The following is an 18,913-nucleotide window of genomic DNA, read 5'->3' as shown; positions in this document are numbered from 1 at the left end:
CGAGAACAATAACAGTACTATTATTCATGCTACAACAGTACTATTTTTGCACTAAAAGAGAAAACGAAGTAATTTCCAGGCTATTCTGTGATTATTATTACTATTTTTGGTAAAAAATTAAATCAAATGCGGATTCATTTGCATCAGTACTATATAAAGAAATATGTTTAAAATTTATTATAAGTGTTATTAAAATTTATTATATAAAAATTGAGCAGATTGATTTTATTGATTGATTTTATAATCCTTAAATTTAGTTTTTAAAAGAAATCAGGACATGGATTGCACAAATTTGTAGTAAATTATTATTTTTTAGTTATTTACTTAATTATTATTTTTCATTATTTGGGAAAAAACATCCTACTGTAAAAACAGCTTAATTGTGAAAACAACAGTTACAACTCCAATACATATATTAAAAAGGATTTTTTTAAGGGAAAAAGAACTTTTAACAACAAATTACATTAACCACCGAAACTGACTTTAAAGTTAGCAATCAGTGATGTTACAAATGGGTAAATATAGAGGATTTTTGCCATTATCAAATCATAATATTTATAACGATTACGGATTAAATCAAAATGAAAACATAAAACTATGAAAAAAATTGTTTCTGCTTAGTTATTTATTCACACAATTCATATTATTAGGTGTAAGTATAATATTTAAAAGGAAAAAACCTGTTTTTTTTGTTGTTTTTCTTGCTTTTGTTTTTTAGAATGAATGGACTTTTATATCGTAAGACCAAGATATAAGGAATAAAAATCAACATGAAAATAAATTCATTAATTTTTGAATTTTCCTAAATATTTTGAAAACAAAACTCGTTAGTTATTTGTTGCATCTTACTTCCCCTGTTTCCGTAAAAATTAAATATTTTTTGCAATTACATTGAATTTGAAAATAAATTAATAAATAGAATTAAAAATAAACCATCTATTGTTCTTGAGTTCTTGTAGTAAGCACTTCAAGAGAATATTACTAGAAAGAAAAAGCATGGCGAATGGAAGAAAGTAACTAATTCCTTGCAATACGAAAGCATTTCCTGTATCATATTATAGAATTCACCGGAATCATTATTTTTAAACAGGCTGTCAACAAGTAAATAAGTATTGTAAAAACTACACAATACACGTTCTTGAAAGGATAATAATATACAACAAAATATAGCTCTTGACACTTATAACCGAGTTATACCATCCACCACTCCCCTTTGTGTGCTATCGGCATCACAGAAAGGGAAATACTTCTGCATTTACAGTGAAATCGTGTGCTAACTCATTAAGCATTAGCGAACATATTACTTTGATTATTACATATTTCATAGGGAAAAAAAACGGAATTTTGTTATGTTGAAAGAAAGATTGAAGTTTTTCCCAATTGAAATTTCGGGTAAAACTTACACGACCTTATTATAACATATGGTCTGGTTTGAAATAATTAAGTAAATTAATGTTTTAGTAACTTACTTTTTATAATTATCAAAATAAAATAATTATCAACAGTGAAATCTTAAACATTTGGAATGTATCCACATATAAAAAATAACCACACAAAAAAAGTATTACACCATATTCATCTTAATCATAAAATGATTCTTAAAATATAAGTTTAAGTTCAGGTAATTTTCATTCGCTTTAAGAAAACTCTTAGGACAAAAGGATTTCTATTTTACCAGGACTGTGGAATCTGTAATTAATAAAAAAAATAATTAATCAATATAGACAGGGACGAATCAAGACAAATACGAAAGCACTAAATTTTCTCCGCATCTCAGTAAGTATTTTAAATTTACTGTAGCAATAAATGACATTTCTAATACCGGGGAACTTCATGTAATAAATTTAACCAGCTTTATGTAATAAACTTTTGCTATAATAAAAACGAAATGCGCTATTATCTAAAAATTGAAAATTCTCAGCAAATAAAGCATTTTAATTTTTTTAGATTTGAAATAAAAAATAAAATGCAATATTTTTAATGATAGTAATATTATTGATCCGAGCTGGTGACTGGAAACCCACCCAGTTTTGGAGGGATGAGTACCAAGTAGCAGCTTGTCTAGGAAGTAAAGGTGGTTTGTGCGCAATAGTGACCATATTGCCGCGATCATGCCATCGCTGACAAAACACAGCTCGTGAGCTTCATTAACTATGTATTTGATTCTAAAATACGTACATTTTTTAAAACTTTATCTGCCTCGATGCCCCATTTTAAACATAATATTTATAAACATAATGCCAAATTTATGAACATAATATTTTATTTTTAATATTAACATCGTAAATCTTGGAAAAAATATTTCCCTGTGACTTGGACTTTTAGGTTATTTTACTTTCAAAATTTGTTTTCAGTTTTTTTTTTTAAATTTCAAGTCTAATTATTTTTAAACTATTTTTATTTTCTATGATCATATATATAAAGAGAAGTTACGCCTTATACATGTTTCAATTGTCAAATTTCCACCAGATGTTCAAAACATTATATATTTCTGGAAAGCTTTCCTTTTCAAAAAATATATAAGTGTGAATAATAAATAAAATAAAATAAAATGAACATTTCTTTTTATGTTTTATATAGAGTAGCCTGTGTATAATATAGGGAATTGAATGTTAGATTTAATAATCTTATTTCGTATTGTAACAATTCTCAATAAAGCGTCAAAATTTATTAAAGATATTTAGCACCGAAACGATTTTTTTAAAATTCGTTTCCATCTTTCCTATTCGAGAAAAATTGCTAAAATTCCGATTCTTTTTTTATTCTCCCAATCATCTTTCTATTTTTTTTATTTATATTTAGATTATTTTAATTTTTTTATCTATCATATTATCTCTGTTTCGGTAAGAAACTGATAATTCTAAAACTGAGTTGCTCTTAGACTATATGACAGGAGAGAGAGAGACAGATGGAAGGAAGAGCCCATTCAACTTTTCTGAGAACAGAAGCAGGGAATATTTAGCGGTTCTCTTTTACCTAAGCTAATCGGTGAATTCCAGCCGTGTTCCTGAAAAGGCAGCACTATAACATGACACCTTTTGTCACACTCTATTGTAGAAAAACGCGTTGCACATTTCCTTCTTTTCTACTTTACTTAAAGATTTATTAGAAAATCAACCTAGTATCTAAAGACAGTTTTTTTTGTTAATCAAAATTGAATCTTAGATTATAAATCAACCGCTAATGTAACTTAGCTTTAAATGTAACGACTAAGGCTAAATATTCGGTTTAAGTATTACGTAAGCGAAGTAATTACGAAAGTATTAAGTATTACGAAAGGAAGAAGAAGGAAGTTTGAGGTCTCATTTTTCTAACAAAAGGGGTGAGGTTAATGAGCAATGTTTACAAAAAATATTATAGTCACATTATTTTCAATTTTTTTAAAATAAAAAATACATTTTAACGAAAAATTGGGAAAAATTAAATGTCCTAAAAGAAAATACTAGAATTTCCTGAAACAATATTCAAATTTTTTTTGTTCCTAAAAAGTTTCCTAAAAACCCAAAAATATGATCTATTATAACATTTCTATAAAAGTTAAGTTAATTATTATTATTATGTTAATATATATATATATATATATATATATATATATATATATATATATATATATATATATATATATATATATATATATATATATATATATATATATATATATATATATATATATATATATATATATATATATATCTTCATTTATTGTGACTTTCAGAACATAATCTTTTTTTTTGTTCCACTTATATTGATTTTAAATTATTTTGTATTATAGAAAAATATTTTAAAAATATAACTTTGAACAAAATAAACATGCGATTTCGGAAAACTTACTAATTTCGAGACGCAGTCAACCATAGTTTTGTTCATCATTGGGTTTATCTGACATTAAAAGATAACACTTGAAAATATCGTGCAATAAACACTTTTTATAATTAAATAGAGCTATGAGCTAGCAAACATTACTGATGTTTTATCTTTAAAATATATATATTATAAAAATACATATATTTAAAATTGTTGAATTATTGTTTAATTTATAGCAAAGGTATCTGTAAAACCAATGAGTAAATTCTATTTTTCGAACTCTTGAACGATGTAATTAAATTTTTTAGAGAATTTTTAAGATGAGTGGTAGATTAGTTTCTTTCATCTTCTGTCCAAATTTTAAAATGCACTAACAGTCCTAATTAATACGAAACACAAACTCATAAATTGATAGTTATAGGTGTATATAAATATAGATCCATATAAATATAGATGCAGAGAAAAATAAAATAAAAAACGCACAAAATAAATATGCTTAAAATGTTTTATATTTCAGTATAAATTACTGTCGAAATTATAAAAAAACTTTTTTAATTTCAGTAAGTAGATTTTACTCTTTATAATTATGACAATCTATAAAAATAATTTATTCTAAAGAAATACTTTTAATTATATCAATCCCGCTACATATGAATGACTGATTTATGAACATACAAGAATAATAATTACTATTATAATTTTTATATTTTTATTCAACTGTATTCTTCAGTAAAGTAATTATGATTGCAAATCCTGTCAATTTGAACAATGTTGATTTGAATTAAGAAGCAAGTCGTGAACAATTATATTGCATGCATCTTAATTTTTATTTTCGGCCAGGACACTTAATAAAATGAAAGATATGTTTCAGAAGCCGTTTCTTATTATTGATTTATTTTAAAAGCTAATACTCTTAAATTTACTAAAATATAACTCGGAACCGTTTAGTATTAATTTCTTTATTTAAGAAATAAATTTAAAGATAACGCAATCATAATATTAGATTTCATAAACCATGTTACATTAAATAAAATTAATAAATCGCTGTACTTATACAAAAATTAAACGGATGAGATAATTTGAATATTCGGCACTTATCAAAAGAGTCTTCCTCTCTTATTTAAAATTTCGAAAGAATAGAAAAAAAGGAAAAAAGAACGAAATAAATAAAAGAAAGAAAAAAATTAAAGTATAATTTATTACTCCTCTACTTGAAAATCGCCAATAAGGTGCTAAACTTTTATTTTCGGAAAACTTATATTTCATGTAAATGTTCTAATTTGTCAACAATTCCCCTCCTTTGCCGCATGAGTGATTTTGAATACTCAACTGCGAGAAAACGATGACCCCTCCTCAACCCCTCACAGGAAGATAGTTTTGGACGAGTTCAATCATAGAAACTGCTTTCAGAAAACTCCCGTAATGAAGGGACACAAATTCTAGGACTCGATCGGAATCAGAGGGTTAATTTGCAATTAAAACTAAAGATTTGTTCACAGAAAAATGTAAGTTTACGCACTTGATTCCGCCCAGGATCGAACTGGGGACCTTTCGCGTGTGAAGCGAACGTGATAACCACTACACCACGGAACCACACAATTCGGTAACTTTCCAGATACATTAAATTGACATATGTGATATTTAATAAAAGCGCATAAAATTTGAAAACGATTAGAATTTCATGCATTTGAGGCCTTCTCAATTTGCAATTAAAACTAAAGATTTGTTCACAGAAAAATGTAAGTTTACGCACTTGATTTCGCCCAGGATCGAACTGGGGACCCTTCGCGTGTGAAGCGAACGTGATAACCACTACACCACGGAACCACACAATTGGGTAACTTTCAAGATACATTAAATTGACGTATGTGATATTTAATGAAAGTGCATAAAATTTGAAAACGATTAGAATTTCATGCATTTGAGGCTTTCTTAATTTACAATTAAAACTAAAGATTTGTTCACAGAAAAACGTAAGTTTACGCACTTGCTTTCGCCCAGGATCGAACTGGGGACCTTTCGCGTGTGAAGCAAACGTGATAACCACTACACCACGGAACCACGCTTGTCCGTAACTTTCAAGTTATAATACATTGACTAATTTTCAATTTTAAGAAAATGCAAAAATTTATAAACGAATGGAATTTCAGGCATTTGAGAAATTTTTGATTTGAAATGAAAATTTATAAATTTGATTCCGCCCAGGATCGAACTGGGGACCTTTCGCGTGTGAAGCGTACGTGATAACCACTACACCACGGAACCACACAATTCGGTAACTTTCCAGATACATTAAATTGACATATGTGATATTTAATAAAAGTGCATAAAATTTGAAAACGATTAAAATTTCATGCATTTGAGGCATTCTTAATTTGCAATTAAAACTAAAGATTTGTTCACAGAAAAATGTAAGTTTACGCACTTGATTCCGCCCAGGATCGAACTGGGGACCTTTCGCGTGTGAAGCGAACGTGATAACCACTACACCACGGAACCACACAATTCGGTAACTTTCCAGATACATTAAATTGACATATGTGATATTTAATAAAAGCGCATAAAATTTGAAAACGATTAGAATTTCATGCATTTGAGGCCTTCTCAATTTGCAATTAAAACTAAAGATTTGTTCACAGAAAAATGTAAGTTTACGCACTTGATTTCGCCCAGGATCGAACTGGGGACCCTTCGCGTGTGAAGCGAACGTGATAACCACTACACCACGGAACCACACAATTGGGTAACTTTCAAGATACATTAAATTGACGTATGTGATATTTAATGAAAGTGCATAAAATTTGAAAACGATTAGAATTTCATGCATTTGAGGCTTTCTTAATTTACAATTAAAACTAAAGATTTGTTCACAGAAAAACGTAAGTTTACGCACTTGCTTTCGCCCAGGATCGAACTGGGGACCTTTCGCGTGTGAAGCAAACGTGATAACCACTACACCACGGAACCACGCTTGTCAGTAACTTTCAAGTTATAATACATTGACTAATTTTCAATTTTATGAAAATGCAAAAATTTATAAGCGAATGGAATTTCAGGCATTTGAGAAATTTTTGATTTGAAATGAAAATTTATAAATTTGATTCCGCCCAGGATCGAACTGGGGACCTTTCGCGTGTGAAGCGAACGTGATAACCACTACACCACGGAACCACACAATTCGGTAACTTTCCAGATACATTAAATTGACATATGTGATATTTAATAAAAGTGCATAAAATTTGAAAACGATTAAAATTTCATGCATTTGAGGCATTCTTAATTTGCAATTAAAACTAAAGATTTGTTCACAGAAAATTGTAAGTTTACGCATTTGATTCCGCCTAGGATCGAACTGGGGACCTTTCGCGTGTGAAGCGAACGTGATAACCACTACACCACGGAACCACACAGTTCGGTAACATTCAAGATACATTAATTTGACATTTGTGATATTTAATGGAAGTGCATAAAATTTGAAAACGATTAGAATTTCATGCATTTGAGGCTTTCTTAATTTGCAATTAAAACTAAAGGTTTGTTCACAGAAAAATGTAAGTTTACGCACTTGATTTAGCCCAGGATCGAACTGGGGACCTTTCGCGTGTGAAGCGAACGTGATAACCACTAAACCACGGAACCACACAATTCGGTAACTTTCAAGATACATTAAATTGACGTATGTGATATTTAATGAAAGTGCATAAAGTTTGAAAACGATTAGAATTTCATGCATTTGAGGCTTTCTTAATTTGCAATTAAAACTAAAGATTTGTTCACCGAAAAATGTAAGTTTTCGCTCTTGATTCCGCCCAGGATCGAACTGGGGACCTTTCGCGTGTGAAGCGAACGTGATAACCACTACACCACGGAACCACACTTGTCAGTAACTTTCAAGTTATAATACATTGACTAATTTTCAATTTTAAGAAAATGCAAAAATTTATAAACGAATGGAATTTCAGGCATTTGAGAAATTTTTGATTTGAAATGAAAATTTATAAATTTGATTCCGCCCAGGATCGAACTGGGGACCTTTCGCGTGTAAAGCGAACGTGATAACCACTACACCACGGAACCACACAATTCGGAAACTTTCAAGATACATTAAATTGACATATGTGATATTTAATGAAATTGCATAAATTTGAAAACGATTAGAATTTCATGCATTTGAGGCTTTCTTAATTTGCAATTAAAACTAAAGATTTGTTCACTGAAAAATGTAAGTTTACGCACTTGATTCCACCCAGGATCGAACTGGGGACCTTTCGCGTGTGAAGCGAACGTGATAACCACTACACCACGGAACCACACAATTCGGTAACTTTCCAGATACTTTAAATTGACATATGTGATATTTAATGAAAGTGCATAAAATTTGAAAACGATTAGAATTTCTTGCATTTGAGGCCTTCTCAATTTGCAATTAAAACTAAAGATTTGTTCACAGAAAAATGTAAGTTTACGCACTTGATTCCGCCCAGGATCGAACTGGGGACCTTTCGTGTGTGAAGCGAACGTGATAACCACTACACCACGGAACCACATAATTCGGTAACTTCCAAGATACATTAAATTGACATATGTGATATTTAATGAAAGTGCATAAAGTTTGAAAACGATTAGAATTTCATGCATTTGAGGCTTTCTTAATTTGCAATTAAAACTAAAGATTTGTTCACCGAGAAATGTAAGTTTTCGCTCTTGATTCCGCCCAGGATCGAACTGGGGACCTTTCGCGTGTGAAGCGAACGTGATAACCACTACACCACGGAACCACACTTGTCAGTAACTTTCAAGTTATAATACATTGACTAATTTTCAATTTTAAGAAAATGCAAAAATTTATAAACGAAGTGAATTTCAGGCATTTGAAAAATTTTTGATTTGAAATGAAAATTTATAAATTTGATTCCGCCCAGGATAAAACTGGGGACCTTTCGCGTGTGAAGCGAACGTGATAACCTCTACACCACGGAACCACACAGTTCGGTAACTTTCAAGATACATTAATTTGACATTTGTGATATTTAATGAAAGTGCATAAAGTTTGAAAACGATTAGAATTTCATGCATTTGAGGCTTTCTTAATTTGCAATTAAAACTAAAGATTTGTTCACCGAGAAATGTAAGTTTTCGCTCTTGATTCCGCCCAGGATCGAACTGGGGACCTTTCGCGTGTGAAGCGAACGTGATAACCTCTACACCACGGAACCACACAGTTCGGTAACTTTCAAGATACAGTAATTTGACATTTGTGATATTTAATGAAAGTGCATAAAATTTGAAAACGATTAGAATTTCATGCATTTGAGGCTTTCTTAATTTACAATTAAAACTAAAGATTTGTTCACAGAAAAACGTAAGTTTACGCACATGCTTTCGCCCAGGATCGAACTGGGGACCTTTCGCGTGTGAAGCAAACGTGATAACCACTCCACCACGGAACCACGCTTGTCAGTAACTTTCAAGTTATAATACATTGACTAATTTTCAATTTTAAGAAAATGCAAAAATTTATAAACGAATGGAATTTCAGGCATTTGAGAAATTTTTGATTTGAAATGAAAATTTATAAATTTGATTCCGCCCAGGATCGAACTGGGGACCTTTCGCGTGTGAAGCGAACGTGATAACCACTACACCACGGAACCACACAATTCGGTAACTTTCCAGATACATTAAATTGACATATGTGATATTTAATAAAAGTGCATAAAATTTGAAAACGATTAAAATTTCATGCATTTGAGGCATTCTTAATTTGCAATTAAAACTAAAGATTTGTTCACAGAAAAATGTAAGTTTACGCACTTGATTCCGCCCAGGATCGAACTGGGGACCTTTCGCGTGTGAAGCGAACGTGATAACCACTACACCACGGAACCACACAATTCGGTAACTTTCCAGATACATTAAATTGACATATGTGATATTTAATAAAAGCGCATAAAATTTGAAAACGATTAGAATTTCATGCATTTGAGGCCTTCTCAATTTGCAATTAAAACTAAAGATTTGTTCACAGAAAAATGTAAGTTTACGCACTTGATTTCGCCCAGGATCGAACTGGGGACCCTTCGCGTGTGAAGCGAACGTGATAACCACTACACCACGGAACCACACAATTGGGTAACTTTCAAGATACATTAAATTGACGTATGTGATATTTAATGAAAGTGCATAAAATTTGAAAACGATTAGAATTTCATGCATTTGAGGCTTTCTTAATTTACAATTAAAACTAAAGATTTGTTCACAGAAAAACGTAAGTTTACGCACTTGCTTTCGCCCAGGATCGAACTGGGGACCTTTCGCGTGTGAAGCAAACGTGATAACCACTACACCACGGAACCACGCTTGTCCGTAACTTTCAAGTTATAATACATTGACTAATTTTCAATTTTAAGAAAATGCAAAAATTTATAAACGAATGGAATTTCAGGCATTTGAGAAATTTTTGATTTGAAATGAAAATTTATAAATTTGATTCCGCCCAGGATCGAACTGGGGACCTTTCGCGTGTGAAGCGTACGTGATAACCACTACACCACGGAACCACACAATTCGGTAACTTTCCAGATACATTAAATTGACATATGTGATATTTAATAAAAGTGCATAAAATTTGAAAACGATTAAAATTTCATGCATTTGAGGCATTCTTAATTTGCAATTAAAACTAAAGATTTGTTCACAGAAAAATGTAAGTTTACGCACTTGATTCCGCCCAGGATCGAACTGGGGACCTTTCGCGTGTGAAGCGAACGTGATAACCACTACACCACGGAACCACACAATTCGGTAACTTTCCAGATACATTAAATTGACATATGTGATATTTAATAAAAGCGCATAAAATTTGAAAACGATTAGAATTTCATGCATTTGAGGCCTTCTCAATTTGCAATTAAAACTAAAGATTTGTTCACAGAAAAATGTAAGTTTACGCACTTGATTTCGCCCAGGATCGAACTGGGGACCCTTCGCGTGTGAAGCGAACGTGATAACCACTACACCACGGAACCACACAATTGGGTAACTTTCAAGATACATTAAATTGACGTATGTGATATTTAATGAAAGTGCATAAAATTTGAAAACGATTAGAATTTCATGCATTTGAGGCTTTCTTAATTTACAATTAAAACTAAAGATTTGTTCACAGAAAAACGTAAGTTTACGCACTTGCTTTCGCCCAGGATCGAACTGGGGACCTTTCGCGTGTGAAGCAAACGTGATAACCACTACACCACGGAACCACGCTTGTCAGTAACTTTCAAGTTATAATACATTGACTAATTTTCAATTTTATGAAAATGCAAAAATTTATAAGCGAATGGAATTTCAGGCATTTGAGAAATTTTTGATTTGAAATGAAAATTTATAAATTTGATTCCGCCCAGGATCGAACTGGGGACCTTTCGCGTGTGAAGCGAACGTGATAACCACTACACCACGGAACCACACAATTCGGTAACTTTCCAGATACATTAAATTGACATATGTGATATTTAATAAAAGTGCATAAAATTTGAAAACGATTAAAATTTCATGCATTTGAGGCATTCTTAATTTGCAATTAAAACTAAAGATTTGTTCACAGAAAATTGTAAGTTTACGCATTTGATTCCGCCTAGGATCGAACTGGGGACCTTTCGCGTGTGAAGCGAACGTGATAACCACTACACCACGGAACCACACAGTTCGGTAACATTCAAGATACATTAATTTGACATTTGTGATATTTAATGGAAGTGCATAAAATTTGAAAACGATTAGAATTTCATGCATTTGAGGCTTTCTTAATTTGCAATTAAAACTAAAGGTTTGTTCACAGAAAAATGTAAGTTTACGCACTTGATTTAGCCCAGGATCGAACTGGGGACCTTTCGCGTGTGAAGCGAACGTGATAACCACTAAACCACGGAACCACACAATTCGGTAACTTTCAAGATACATTAAATTGACGTATGTGATATTTAATGAAAGTGCATAAAGTTTGAAAACGATTAGAATTTCATGCATTTGAGGCTTTCTTAATTTGCAATTAAAACTAAAGATTTGTTCACCGAAAAATGTAAGTTTTCGCTCTTGATTCCGCCCAGGATCGAACTGGGGACCTTTCGCGTGTGAAGCGAACGTGATAACCACTACACCACGGAACCACACTTGTCAGTAACTTTCAAGTTATAATACATTGACTAATTTTCAATTTTAAGAAAATGCAAAAATTTATAAACGAATGGAATTTCAGGCATTTGAGAAATTTTTGATTTGAAATGAAAATTTATAAATTTGATTCCGCCCAGGATCGAACTGGGGACCTTTCGCGTGTAAAGCGAACGTGATAACCACTACACCACGGAACCACACAATTCGGAAACTTTCAAGATACATTAAATTGACATATGTGATATTTAATGAAATTGCATAAATTTGAAAACGATTAGAATTTCATGCATTTGAGGCTTTCTTAATTTGCAATTAAAACTAAAGATTTGTTCACTGAAAAATGTAAGTTTACGCACTTGATTCCACCCAGGATCGAACTGGGGACCTTTCGCGTGTGAAGCGAACGTGATAACCACTACACCACGGAACCACACAATTCGGTAACTTTCCAGATACTTTAAATTGACATATGTGATATTTAATGAAAGTGCATAAAATTTGAAAACGATTAGAATTTCTTGCATTTGAGGCCTTCTCAATTTGCAATTAAAACTAAAGATTTGTTCACAGAAAAATGTAAGTTTACGCACTTGATTCCGCCCAGGATCGAACTGGGGACCTTTCGTGTGTGAAGCGAACGTGATAACCACTACACCACGGAACCACACAATTCGATAACTTTCAAGATACATTAATTTGACATATGTGTTATTTAATAAAAGTGCATAAAATTTGAAAACGATTAGAATTTCATGCCTTTGAGGCTTTCTTAATTTGCTATTAAAACTAAAGATTTGTTCACAGAAAAATGTAAGTTTACGCACTTAATTCCGCCCAGGATCGAACTGGGGACCTTACGCGTGCGAAGGGAACCTGATAACCACTGCACCACGGAACCACATAATTCGGTAACTTCCAAGATACATTAAATTGACATATGTGATATTTAATGAAAGTGCATAAAGTTTGAAAACGATTAGAATTTCATGCATTTGAGGCTTTCTTAATTTGCAATTAAAACTAAAGATTTGTTCACCGAGAAATGTAAGTTTTCGCTCTTGATTCCGCCCAGGATCGAACTGGGGACCTTTCGCGTGTGAAGCGAACGTGATAACCACTACACCACGGAACCACACTTGTCAGTAACTTTCAAGTTATAATACATTGACTAATTTTCAATTTTAAGAAAATGCAAAAATTTATAAACGAAGTGAATTTCAGGCATTTGAAAAATTTTTGATTTGAAATGAAAATTTATAAATTTGATTCCGCCCAGGATAAAACTGGGGACCTTTCGCGTGTGAAGCGAACGTGATAACCTCTACACCACGGAACCACACAGTTCGGTAACTTTCAAGATACATTAATTTGACATTTGTGATATTTAATGAAAGTGCATAAAGTTTGAAAACGATTAGAATTTCATGCATTTGAGGCTTTCTTAATTTGCAATTAAAACTAAAGATTTGTTCACCGAGAAAAGTAAGTTTTCGCTCTTGATTCCGCCCAGGATCGAACTGGGGACCTTTCGCGTGTGAAGCGAACGTGATAACCACTACACCACGGAACCACACTTGTCAGTAACTTTCAAGTTATAATACATTGACTAATTTTCAATTTTAAGAAAATGCAAAAATTTATAAACGAATGGAATTTCAGGCATTTGAGAAATTTTTGATTTGAAATGAAAATTTATAAATTTGATTCCGCCCAGGATCGAACTGGGGACCTTTCGCGTGTAAAGCGAACGTGATAACCACTACACCACGGAACCACACAATTCGGAAACTTTCAAGATACATTAAATTGACATATGTGATATTTAATGAAATTGCATAAATTTGAAAACGATTAGAATTTCATGCATTTGAGGCTTTCTTAATTTGCAAATAAAACTAAAGATTTGTTCACAGAAAAATGTAAGTTTACGCACTTGATTCCGCCCAGGATCGAACTGGGGACCTTTCGCGTGTGAAGCGAACGTGATAACCACTACACCACGGAACCACACAATTCGGTAACTTTCCAGATACATTAAATTGACATATGTGATATTTAATAAAAGTGCATAAAATTTGAAAACGATTAAAATTTCATGCATTTGAGGCATTCTTAATTTGCAATTAAAACTAAAGATTTGTTAACAGAAAAATGTAAGTTTACGCGTTTGATTCCGCCCAGGATCGAACTGGGGACCTTTCGTGTGTGAAGCGAACGTGATAACCACTACACCACGGAACCACACAATTCGATAACTTTCAAGATACATTAATTTGACATATGTGTTATTTAATAAAAGTGCATAAAATTTGAAAACGATTAGAATTTCATGCCTTTGAGGCTTTCTTAATTTGCTATTAAAACTAATTTGTTCACAGAAAAATGTAAGTTTACGCACTTAATTCCGCCCAGGATCGAACTGGGGACCTTACGCGTGCGAAGGGAACCTGATAACCACTGCACCACGGAACCACATAATTCGGTAACTTTCAAGATACATTAAATTGACATATGTGATATTTAATGAAAGTGCATAAAATTTGAAAACGATTAGAATTTCATGCATTTGAGGCCTTCTCAATTTGCAATTAAAACTAAAGATTTGTTCACAGAAAAATGTAAGTTTACGCACTTGATTTCGCCCAGGATCGAACTGGGGACCCTTCGCGTGTAAAGCGAACGTGATAACCACTACACCACGGAACCACACAATTGGTTAACTTTCTAGATACATTAAATTGACATATGTGATATTTAATGAAATTGCATAAGTTTGAAAACGATTAGAATTTCATGCATTTGAGGCTTTCTTAATTTGCAATTAAAACTAAAGATTTGTTCACCGAAAAATGTAAGTTTTCGCTCTTGATTCCGTCCAGGATCGAACTGGGGACCTTTCGCGTGTGAAGCGAATGTGATAACCACTAAACCACGGAACCACACAATTCGGTAACTTTCAAGATACATTAAATTGACGTATGTGATATTTAATGAAAGTGCATAAAGTTTGAAAACGATTAGAATTTCATGCATTTGAGGCCTTCTCAATTTGCAATTAAAACTAAAGATTTGTTCACAGAAAAATGTAAGTTTACGCACTTGATTTCGCCCAGGATCGAACTGGGGACCCTTCGCGTGTGAAGCGAACGTGATAACCACTACACCACGGAACCACACAATTCGGAAACTTTCAAGATACATTAAATTGACATATGTGATATTTAATGAAATTGCATAAGTTTGAAAACGATTAGAATTTCATGCATTTGAGGCTTTCTTAATTTGCAATTAAAACTAAAGATTTGTTCACAGAAAAATGGAAGTTTACGCACTTGATTCCACCCTGGATCGAACTGGGGACCTTTCGCGTGTGAAGCGAACGTGATAACCACTACACCACGGAACGACACAATTCGGTAACTTTCCAGATACTTTAAATTGATATATGTGATATTTAATGAAAGTGCATAAAATTTTAAAACGATTAGAATTTCATGCATTTGAGGCCTTCTCAATTTGCAATTAAAACTAAAGATTTGTTCACAGAAAAATGTAAGTTTACGCACTTGATTTCGCCCAGGATCGAACTGGGGAACCTTCGCGTGTGATGCGAACGTGATAACCACTACACCACGGAACCACACAATTGGTTAACTTTCAAGATACATTAAATTGATGTATGTGATATTTAATGAAAGTGCATAAAATTTTAAAACGATTAGAATTTCATGCATTTGAGGCCTTCTCAATTTGCAATTAAAACTAAAGATTTGTTCACCGAAAAATGTAAGTTTACGCACTTGATTCCGCCCAGTATCAAACTGGGGACCTTTCGCGTGTGAAGCGAACGTGATAACCACTACACCACGGAACCACGCTTGTCAGTAACTTTCAAGTTATAATACATTGACTAATTTTCAATTTTAAGAAAATGCAAAAATTTATAAACGAAGTGAATTTCAGGCATTTGAAAAATTTTTGATTTGAAATGAAAATTTATAAATTTGATTCCGCCCAGGATCGAACTGGGGACCTTTCGCGTGTGAAGCGAACCTTATAACCACTACACCACGGAACCACACAGTTCGGTAACTTTCAAGATACATTAATTTGACATTTGTGATATTTAATGAAAGTGCATAAAATCTGAAAACGATTAGAATTTCATGCATTTGAGGCTTTCTTAATTTGCAATTAAAACTAAAGGTTTGTTCACAGAAAAATGTAAGTTTACGCACTTGATTTATCCCAGGATCGAACTGGGGTCCTTTCGCGTGTGAAGCGAATGTGATAACCACTAAACCACGGAACCACACAATTCGGTAACTTTCAAGATACATTAAATTGACGTATGTGATATTTAATGAAAGTGCATAAAGTATGAAAACGATTAGAATTTCAGGCATTTGAGGCTTTCTTAATTTGCAATTAAAACTAAAGATTTGTTCACCGAGAAATGTAAGTTTTCGCTCTTGATTCCGCCCAGGATCGAACTGGGGACCTTTCGCGTGTGAAGCGAACGTGATAACCACTACACCACGGAACCACACTTGTCAGTAACTTTCAAGTTATAATACATTGACTAATTTTCAATTTTAAGAAAATGCAAAAATTTATAAACGAATGGAATTTCAGGCATTTGAGAAATTTTTGATTTGAAATGAAAATTTATGAATTTGATTCCGCCCAGGATCGAACTGGGGACCTTTCGCGTGTAAAGCGAACGTGATAACCACTACACCACGGAACCACACAATTCGGAAACTTTCAAGATACATTAAATTGACATATGTGATATTTAATGAAATTGCATAAATTTGAAAACGATTAGAATTTCATGCATTTGAGGCTTTCTTAATTTGCAAATAAAACTAAAGATTTGTTCACAGAAAAATGTAAGTTTACGCACTTGATTCCGCCCAGGATCGAACTGGGGACCTTTCGCGTGTGAAGCGAACGTGATAACCACTACACCACGGAACCACACAATTCGGAAACTTTCAAGATACATTAAATTGACATATGTGATATTTAATGAAAGTGCATAAAATTTGAAAACGATTAGAATTTCATGCATTTGAGGCCTTCTCAATTTGCAATTAAAACTAAAGATTTGTTCACAGAAAAATGTAAGTTTACGCACTTGATTTCGCCCAGGATCGAACTGGGGACCCTTCGCGTGTGAAGCGAACGTGATAACCACTACACCACGGAACCACACAATTGGGTAACTTTCAAGATACATTAAATTGACGTATGTGATATTTAATGAAAGTGCATAAAATTTGAAAACGATTAGAATTTCATGCATTTGAGGATTTCTTAATTTGCAATTAAAACTAAAGATTTGTTCACCGAAAAATGTAAGTTTACGCACTTGATTCCGCCCAGGATCGAACTGGGGACCTTTTGCGTGTGAAGCGAACGTGATATCCACTACACCACGGAACCACGCTTGTCAGTAACTTTCAAGTTATAATACATTGACTAATTTTCAATTTTAAGAAAATGCAAAAATTTATAAACGAAGTGAATTTCAGGCATTTGAAAAATTTTTGATTTGAAATGAAAATTTTTAAATTTGATTCCGCCCAGGATCGAACTGGGGACCTTTCGCGTGTAAAACGAACGTGATAACCACTACACCACGGAACCACACAATTCGGCAACTTTCTAGATACATTAAATTGACATATGTGATATTTAATGAAAGTGCGTAAAGTTTGAAAACGATTAGAATTTCATGCATTTGAGGCTTTCTTAATTTGCAATTAAAACTAAAGATTTGTTCACCGAAAAATGTAAGTTTTCGCTCTTGATTCCGTCCAGGATCGAACTGGGGACCTTTCGCGTGTGAAGCGAATGTGATAACCACTAAACCACGGAACCACACAATTCGGTAACTTTCAAGATACATTAAATTGACGTATGTGATATTTAATGAAAGTGCATAAAGTTTGAAAACGATTAGAATTTCATGCATTTGAGGCCTTCTCAATTTGCAATTAAAACTAAAGATTTGTTCACAGAAAAATGTAAGTTTACGCACTTGATTTCGCCCAGGATCGAACTGGGGACCCTTCGCGTGTGAAGCGAACGTGATAACCACTACACCACGGAACCACACAATTGGGTAACTTTCAAGATACATTAAATTGACGTATGTGATATTTAATGAAAGTGCATAAAATTTGAAAACGATTAGAATTTCATGCATTTGAGGATTTCTTAATTTGCAATTAAAACTAAAGATTTGTTCACCGAAAAATGTAAGTTTACGCACTTGATTCCGCCAGGATCGAACTGGGGACCTTTTGCGTGTGAAGCGAACGTGATAACCACTACACCACGGAACCACACTTGTCAGTAACTTTCAAGTTATAATACATTGACTAATTTTCAATTTTAAGAAAATGCAAAAATTTATAAACGAATGGAATTTCAGGCATTTGAGAAATTTTTGATTTGAAATGAAAATTTATAAATTTGATTCCGGCCAGGATCGAACTGGGGACCTTTCGCGTGTAAAGCGAACGTGATAACCACTACACCACGGAACCACACAATTCGGAAACTTTCAAGATACATTAAATTGACATATGTGATATTTAATGAAATTGCATAAATTTGAAAACGATTAGAAGTTCATGCATTTGAGGCTTTCTTAATTTGCAATTAAAACTAAAGATTTGTTCACAAAAAAATGTAAGTTCACGCACTTGATTCCGCCCAGGATCGAACCGGGGACCTTTCGCGTGTGAAGCGAACGTGATAACCACTACACCACGGAACCACACAATTGGGTAACTTTCAAGATACATTAAATTGACGTATGTGATATTTAATGAAAGTGCATAAAATTTGAAAACGATTAGAATTTCATGCATTTGAGGCATTCTTAATTTGCAATTAAAACTAAAGATTTGTTAACAGA

At 32.8% G+C, this 18,913-nt stretch overlaps 42 non-coding genes across 42 annotated transcripts; all 42 read right to left on the bottom strand.

Annotated features, from left to right (window-relative positions):
* Window positions 1–5,324: 5,324 nt before the first annotated feature.
* On the bottom strand, window positions 5,325–5,397 carry TRNAV-CAC (transfer RNA valine (anticodon CAC)). The gene has a single exon. It is a non-coding gene; the product is annotated as a tRNA-Val (tRNA).
* Window positions 5,398–5,558: 161 nt separating this feature from the next.
* TRNAV-CAC (transfer RNA valine (anticodon CAC)) lies at window positions 5,559–5,631 on the bottom strand. The gene has a single exon. It is a non-coding gene; the product is annotated as a tRNA-Val (tRNA).
* A 365-nt stretch (window positions 5,632–5,996) lies between these two features.
* TRNAV-CAC (transfer RNA valine (anticodon CAC)) lies at window positions 5,997–6,069 on the bottom strand. Its single transcript has one exon. It is a non-coding gene; the product is annotated as a tRNA-Val (tRNA).
* A 161-nt stretch (window positions 6,070–6,230) lies between these two features.
* On the bottom strand, window positions 6,231–6,303 carry TRNAV-CAC (transfer RNA valine (anticodon CAC)). The gene has a single exon. It is a non-coding gene; the product is annotated as a tRNA-Val (tRNA).
* Window positions 6,304–6,464: 161 nt separating this feature from the next.
* TRNAV-CAC (transfer RNA valine (anticodon CAC)) lies at window positions 6,465–6,537 on the bottom strand. The gene has a single exon. It is a non-coding gene; the product is annotated as a tRNA-Val (tRNA).
* Window positions 6,538–6,902: 365 nt separating this feature from the next.
* TRNAV-CAC (transfer RNA valine (anticodon CAC)) lies at window positions 6,903–6,975 on the bottom strand. The gene has a single exon. It is a non-coding gene; the product is annotated as a tRNA-Val (tRNA).
* Window positions 6,976–7,136: 161 nt separating this feature from the next.
* On the bottom strand, window positions 7,137–7,209 carry TRNAV-CAC (transfer RNA valine (anticodon CAC)). Its single transcript has one exon. It is a non-coding gene; the product is annotated as a tRNA-Val (tRNA).
* Window positions 7,210–7,604: 395 nt separating this feature from the next.
* TRNAV-CAC (transfer RNA valine (anticodon CAC)) lies at window positions 7,605–7,677 on the bottom strand. The gene has a single exon. It is a non-coding gene; the product is annotated as a tRNA-Val (tRNA).
* Window positions 7,678–7,808: 131 nt separating this feature from the next.
* Window positions 7,809–7,881, bottom strand: TRNAV-UAC (transfer RNA valine (anticodon UAC)). Its single transcript has one exon. It is a non-coding gene; the product is annotated as a tRNA-Val (tRNA).
* A 160-nt stretch (window positions 7,882–8,041) lies between these two features.
* On the bottom strand, window positions 8,042–8,114 carry TRNAV-CAC (transfer RNA valine (anticodon CAC)). The gene has a single exon. It is a non-coding gene; the product is annotated as a tRNA-Val (tRNA).
* Window positions 8,115–8,275: 161 nt separating this feature from the next.
* On the bottom strand, window positions 8,276–8,348 carry TRNAV-CAC (transfer RNA valine (anticodon CAC)). The gene has a single exon. It is a non-coding gene; the product is annotated as a tRNA-Val (tRNA).
* Window positions 8,349–8,509: 161 nt separating this feature from the next.
* Window positions 8,510–8,582, bottom strand: TRNAV-CAC (transfer RNA valine (anticodon CAC)). Its single transcript has one exon. It is a non-coding gene; the product is annotated as a tRNA-Val (tRNA).
* A 365-nt stretch (window positions 8,583–8,947) lies between these two features.
* Window positions 8,948–9,020, bottom strand: TRNAV-CAC (transfer RNA valine (anticodon CAC)). The gene has a single exon. It is a non-coding gene; the product is annotated as a tRNA-Val (tRNA).
* Window positions 9,021–9,385: 365 nt separating this feature from the next.
* On the bottom strand, window positions 9,386–9,458 carry TRNAV-CAC (transfer RNA valine (anticodon CAC)). Its single transcript has one exon. It is a non-coding gene; the product is annotated as a tRNA-Val (tRNA).
* Window positions 9,459–9,619: 161 nt separating this feature from the next.
* TRNAV-CAC (transfer RNA valine (anticodon CAC)) lies at window positions 9,620–9,692 on the bottom strand. The gene has a single exon. It is a non-coding gene; the product is annotated as a tRNA-Val (tRNA).
* A 161-nt stretch (window positions 9,693–9,853) lies between these two features.
* Window positions 9,854–9,926, bottom strand: TRNAV-CAC (transfer RNA valine (anticodon CAC)). Its single transcript has one exon. It is a non-coding gene; the product is annotated as a tRNA-Val (tRNA).
* A 365-nt stretch (window positions 9,927–10,291) lies between these two features.
* On the bottom strand, window positions 10,292–10,364 carry TRNAV-CAC (transfer RNA valine (anticodon CAC)). Its single transcript has one exon. It is a non-coding gene; the product is annotated as a tRNA-Val (tRNA).
* Window positions 10,365–10,525: 161 nt separating this feature from the next.
* Window positions 10,526–10,598, bottom strand: TRNAV-CAC (transfer RNA valine (anticodon CAC)). The gene has a single exon. It is a non-coding gene; the product is annotated as a tRNA-Val (tRNA).
* A 161-nt stretch (window positions 10,599–10,759) lies between these two features.
* TRNAV-CAC (transfer RNA valine (anticodon CAC)) lies at window positions 10,760–10,832 on the bottom strand. Its single transcript has one exon. It is a non-coding gene; the product is annotated as a tRNA-Val (tRNA).
* A 365-nt stretch (window positions 10,833–11,197) lies between these two features.
* On the bottom strand, window positions 11,198–11,270 carry TRNAV-CAC (transfer RNA valine (anticodon CAC)). The gene has a single exon. It is a non-coding gene; the product is annotated as a tRNA-Val (tRNA).
* Window positions 11,271–11,431: 161 nt separating this feature from the next.
* On the bottom strand, window positions 11,432–11,504 carry TRNAV-CAC (transfer RNA valine (anticodon CAC)). The gene has a single exon. It is a non-coding gene; the product is annotated as a tRNA-Val (tRNA).
* A 395-nt stretch (window positions 11,505–11,899) lies between these two features.
* TRNAV-CAC (transfer RNA valine (anticodon CAC)) lies at window positions 11,900–11,972 on the bottom strand. The gene has a single exon. It is a non-coding gene; the product is annotated as a tRNA-Val (tRNA).
* A 131-nt stretch (window positions 11,973–12,103) lies between these two features.
* Window positions 12,104–12,176, bottom strand: TRNAV-UAC (transfer RNA valine (anticodon UAC)). Its single transcript has one exon. It is a non-coding gene; the product is annotated as a tRNA-Val (tRNA).
* Window positions 12,177–12,336: 160 nt separating this feature from the next.
* Window positions 12,337–12,409, bottom strand: TRNAV-CAC (transfer RNA valine (anticodon CAC)). Its single transcript has one exon. It is a non-coding gene; the product is annotated as a tRNA-Val (tRNA).
* Window positions 12,410–12,570: 161 nt separating this feature from the next.
* On the bottom strand, window positions 12,571–12,643 carry TRNAV-CAC (transfer RNA valine (anticodon CAC)). The gene has a single exon. It is a non-coding gene; the product is annotated as a tRNA-Val (tRNA).
* A 395-nt stretch (window positions 12,644–13,038) lies between these two features.
* On the bottom strand, window positions 13,039–13,111 carry TRNAV-CAC (transfer RNA valine (anticodon CAC)). The gene has a single exon. It is a non-coding gene; the product is annotated as a tRNA-Val (tRNA).
* Window positions 13,112–13,476: 365 nt separating this feature from the next.
* TRNAV-CAC (transfer RNA valine (anticodon CAC)) lies at window positions 13,477–13,549 on the bottom strand. The gene has a single exon. It is a non-coding gene; the product is annotated as a tRNA-Val (tRNA).
* A 131-nt stretch (window positions 13,550–13,680) lies between these two features.
* TRNAV-UAC (transfer RNA valine (anticodon UAC)) lies at window positions 13,681–13,753 on the bottom strand. The gene has a single exon. It is a non-coding gene; the product is annotated as a tRNA-Val (tRNA).
* Window positions 13,754–13,913: 160 nt separating this feature from the next.
* TRNAV-CAC (transfer RNA valine (anticodon CAC)) lies at window positions 13,914–13,986 on the bottom strand. Its single transcript has one exon. It is a non-coding gene; the product is annotated as a tRNA-Val (tRNA).
* A 161-nt stretch (window positions 13,987–14,147) lies between these two features.
* Window positions 14,148–14,220, bottom strand: TRNAV-CAC (transfer RNA valine (anticodon CAC)). Its single transcript has one exon. It is a non-coding gene; the product is annotated as a tRNA-Val (tRNA).
* A 392-nt stretch (window positions 14,221–14,612) lies between these two features.
* On the bottom strand, window positions 14,613–14,685 carry TRNAV-UAC (transfer RNA valine (anticodon UAC)). Its single transcript has one exon. It is a non-coding gene; the product is annotated as a tRNA-Val (tRNA).
* A 394-nt stretch (window positions 14,686–15,079) lies between these two features.
* TRNAV-CAC (transfer RNA valine (anticodon CAC)) lies at window positions 15,080–15,152 on the bottom strand. Its single transcript has one exon. It is a non-coding gene; the product is annotated as a tRNA-Val (tRNA).
* A 628-nt stretch (window positions 15,153–15,780) lies between these two features.
* On the bottom strand, window positions 15,781–15,853 carry TRNAV-CAC (transfer RNA valine (anticodon CAC)). The gene has a single exon. It is a non-coding gene; the product is annotated as a tRNA-Val (tRNA).
* A 599-nt stretch (window positions 15,854–16,452) lies between these two features.
* Window positions 16,453–16,525, bottom strand: TRNAV-CAC (transfer RNA valine (anticodon CAC)). The gene has a single exon. It is a non-coding gene; the product is annotated as a tRNA-Val (tRNA).
* Window positions 16,526–16,656: 131 nt separating this feature from the next.
* On the bottom strand, window positions 16,657–16,729 carry TRNAV-UAC (transfer RNA valine (anticodon UAC)). The gene has a single exon. It is a non-coding gene; the product is annotated as a tRNA-Val (tRNA).
* A 160-nt stretch (window positions 16,730–16,889) lies between these two features.
* Window positions 16,890–16,962, bottom strand: TRNAV-CAC (transfer RNA valine (anticodon CAC)). The gene has a single exon. It is a non-coding gene; the product is annotated as a tRNA-Val (tRNA).
* A 161-nt stretch (window positions 16,963–17,123) lies between these two features.
* TRNAV-CAC (transfer RNA valine (anticodon CAC)) lies at window positions 17,124–17,196 on the bottom strand. Its single transcript has one exon. It is a non-coding gene; the product is annotated as a tRNA-Val (tRNA).
* Window positions 17,197–17,357: 161 nt separating this feature from the next.
* TRNAV-CAC (transfer RNA valine (anticodon CAC)) lies at window positions 17,358–17,430 on the bottom strand. The gene has a single exon. It is a non-coding gene; the product is annotated as a tRNA-Val (tRNA).
* A 131-nt stretch (window positions 17,431–17,561) lies between these two features.
* Window positions 17,562–17,634, bottom strand: TRNAV-UAC (transfer RNA valine (anticodon UAC)). Its single transcript has one exon. It is a non-coding gene; the product is annotated as a tRNA-Val (tRNA).
* Window positions 17,635–18,029: 395 nt separating this feature from the next.
* Window positions 18,030–18,102, bottom strand: TRNAV-CAC (transfer RNA valine (anticodon CAC)). Its single transcript has one exon. It is a non-coding gene; the product is annotated as a tRNA-Val (tRNA).
* A 364-nt stretch (window positions 18,103–18,466) lies between these two features.
* On the bottom strand, window positions 18,467–18,539 carry TRNAV-UAC (transfer RNA valine (anticodon UAC)). Its single transcript has one exon. It is a non-coding gene; the product is annotated as a tRNA-Val (tRNA).
* Window positions 18,540–18,699: 160 nt separating this feature from the next.
* Window positions 18,700–18,772, bottom strand: TRNAV-CAC (transfer RNA valine (anticodon CAC)). Its single transcript has one exon. It is a non-coding gene; the product is annotated as a tRNA-Val (tRNA).
* Window positions 18,773–18,913: the final 141 nt, after the last annotated feature.

The sequence above is a fragment of the Parasteatoda tepidariorum genome, chromosome 9, assembly GCF_982258835.1.
Source record: "Parasteatoda tepidariorum strain Cologne lab strain chromosome 9, Ptep-v5.0, whole genome shotgun sequence".
Lineage (NCBI taxonomy): Eukaryota > Metazoa > Arthropoda > Arachnida > Araneae > Theridiidae > Parasteatoda > Parasteatoda tepidariorum.
This window is presented reverse-complemented; position numbering and strand designations above follow the sequence as displayed.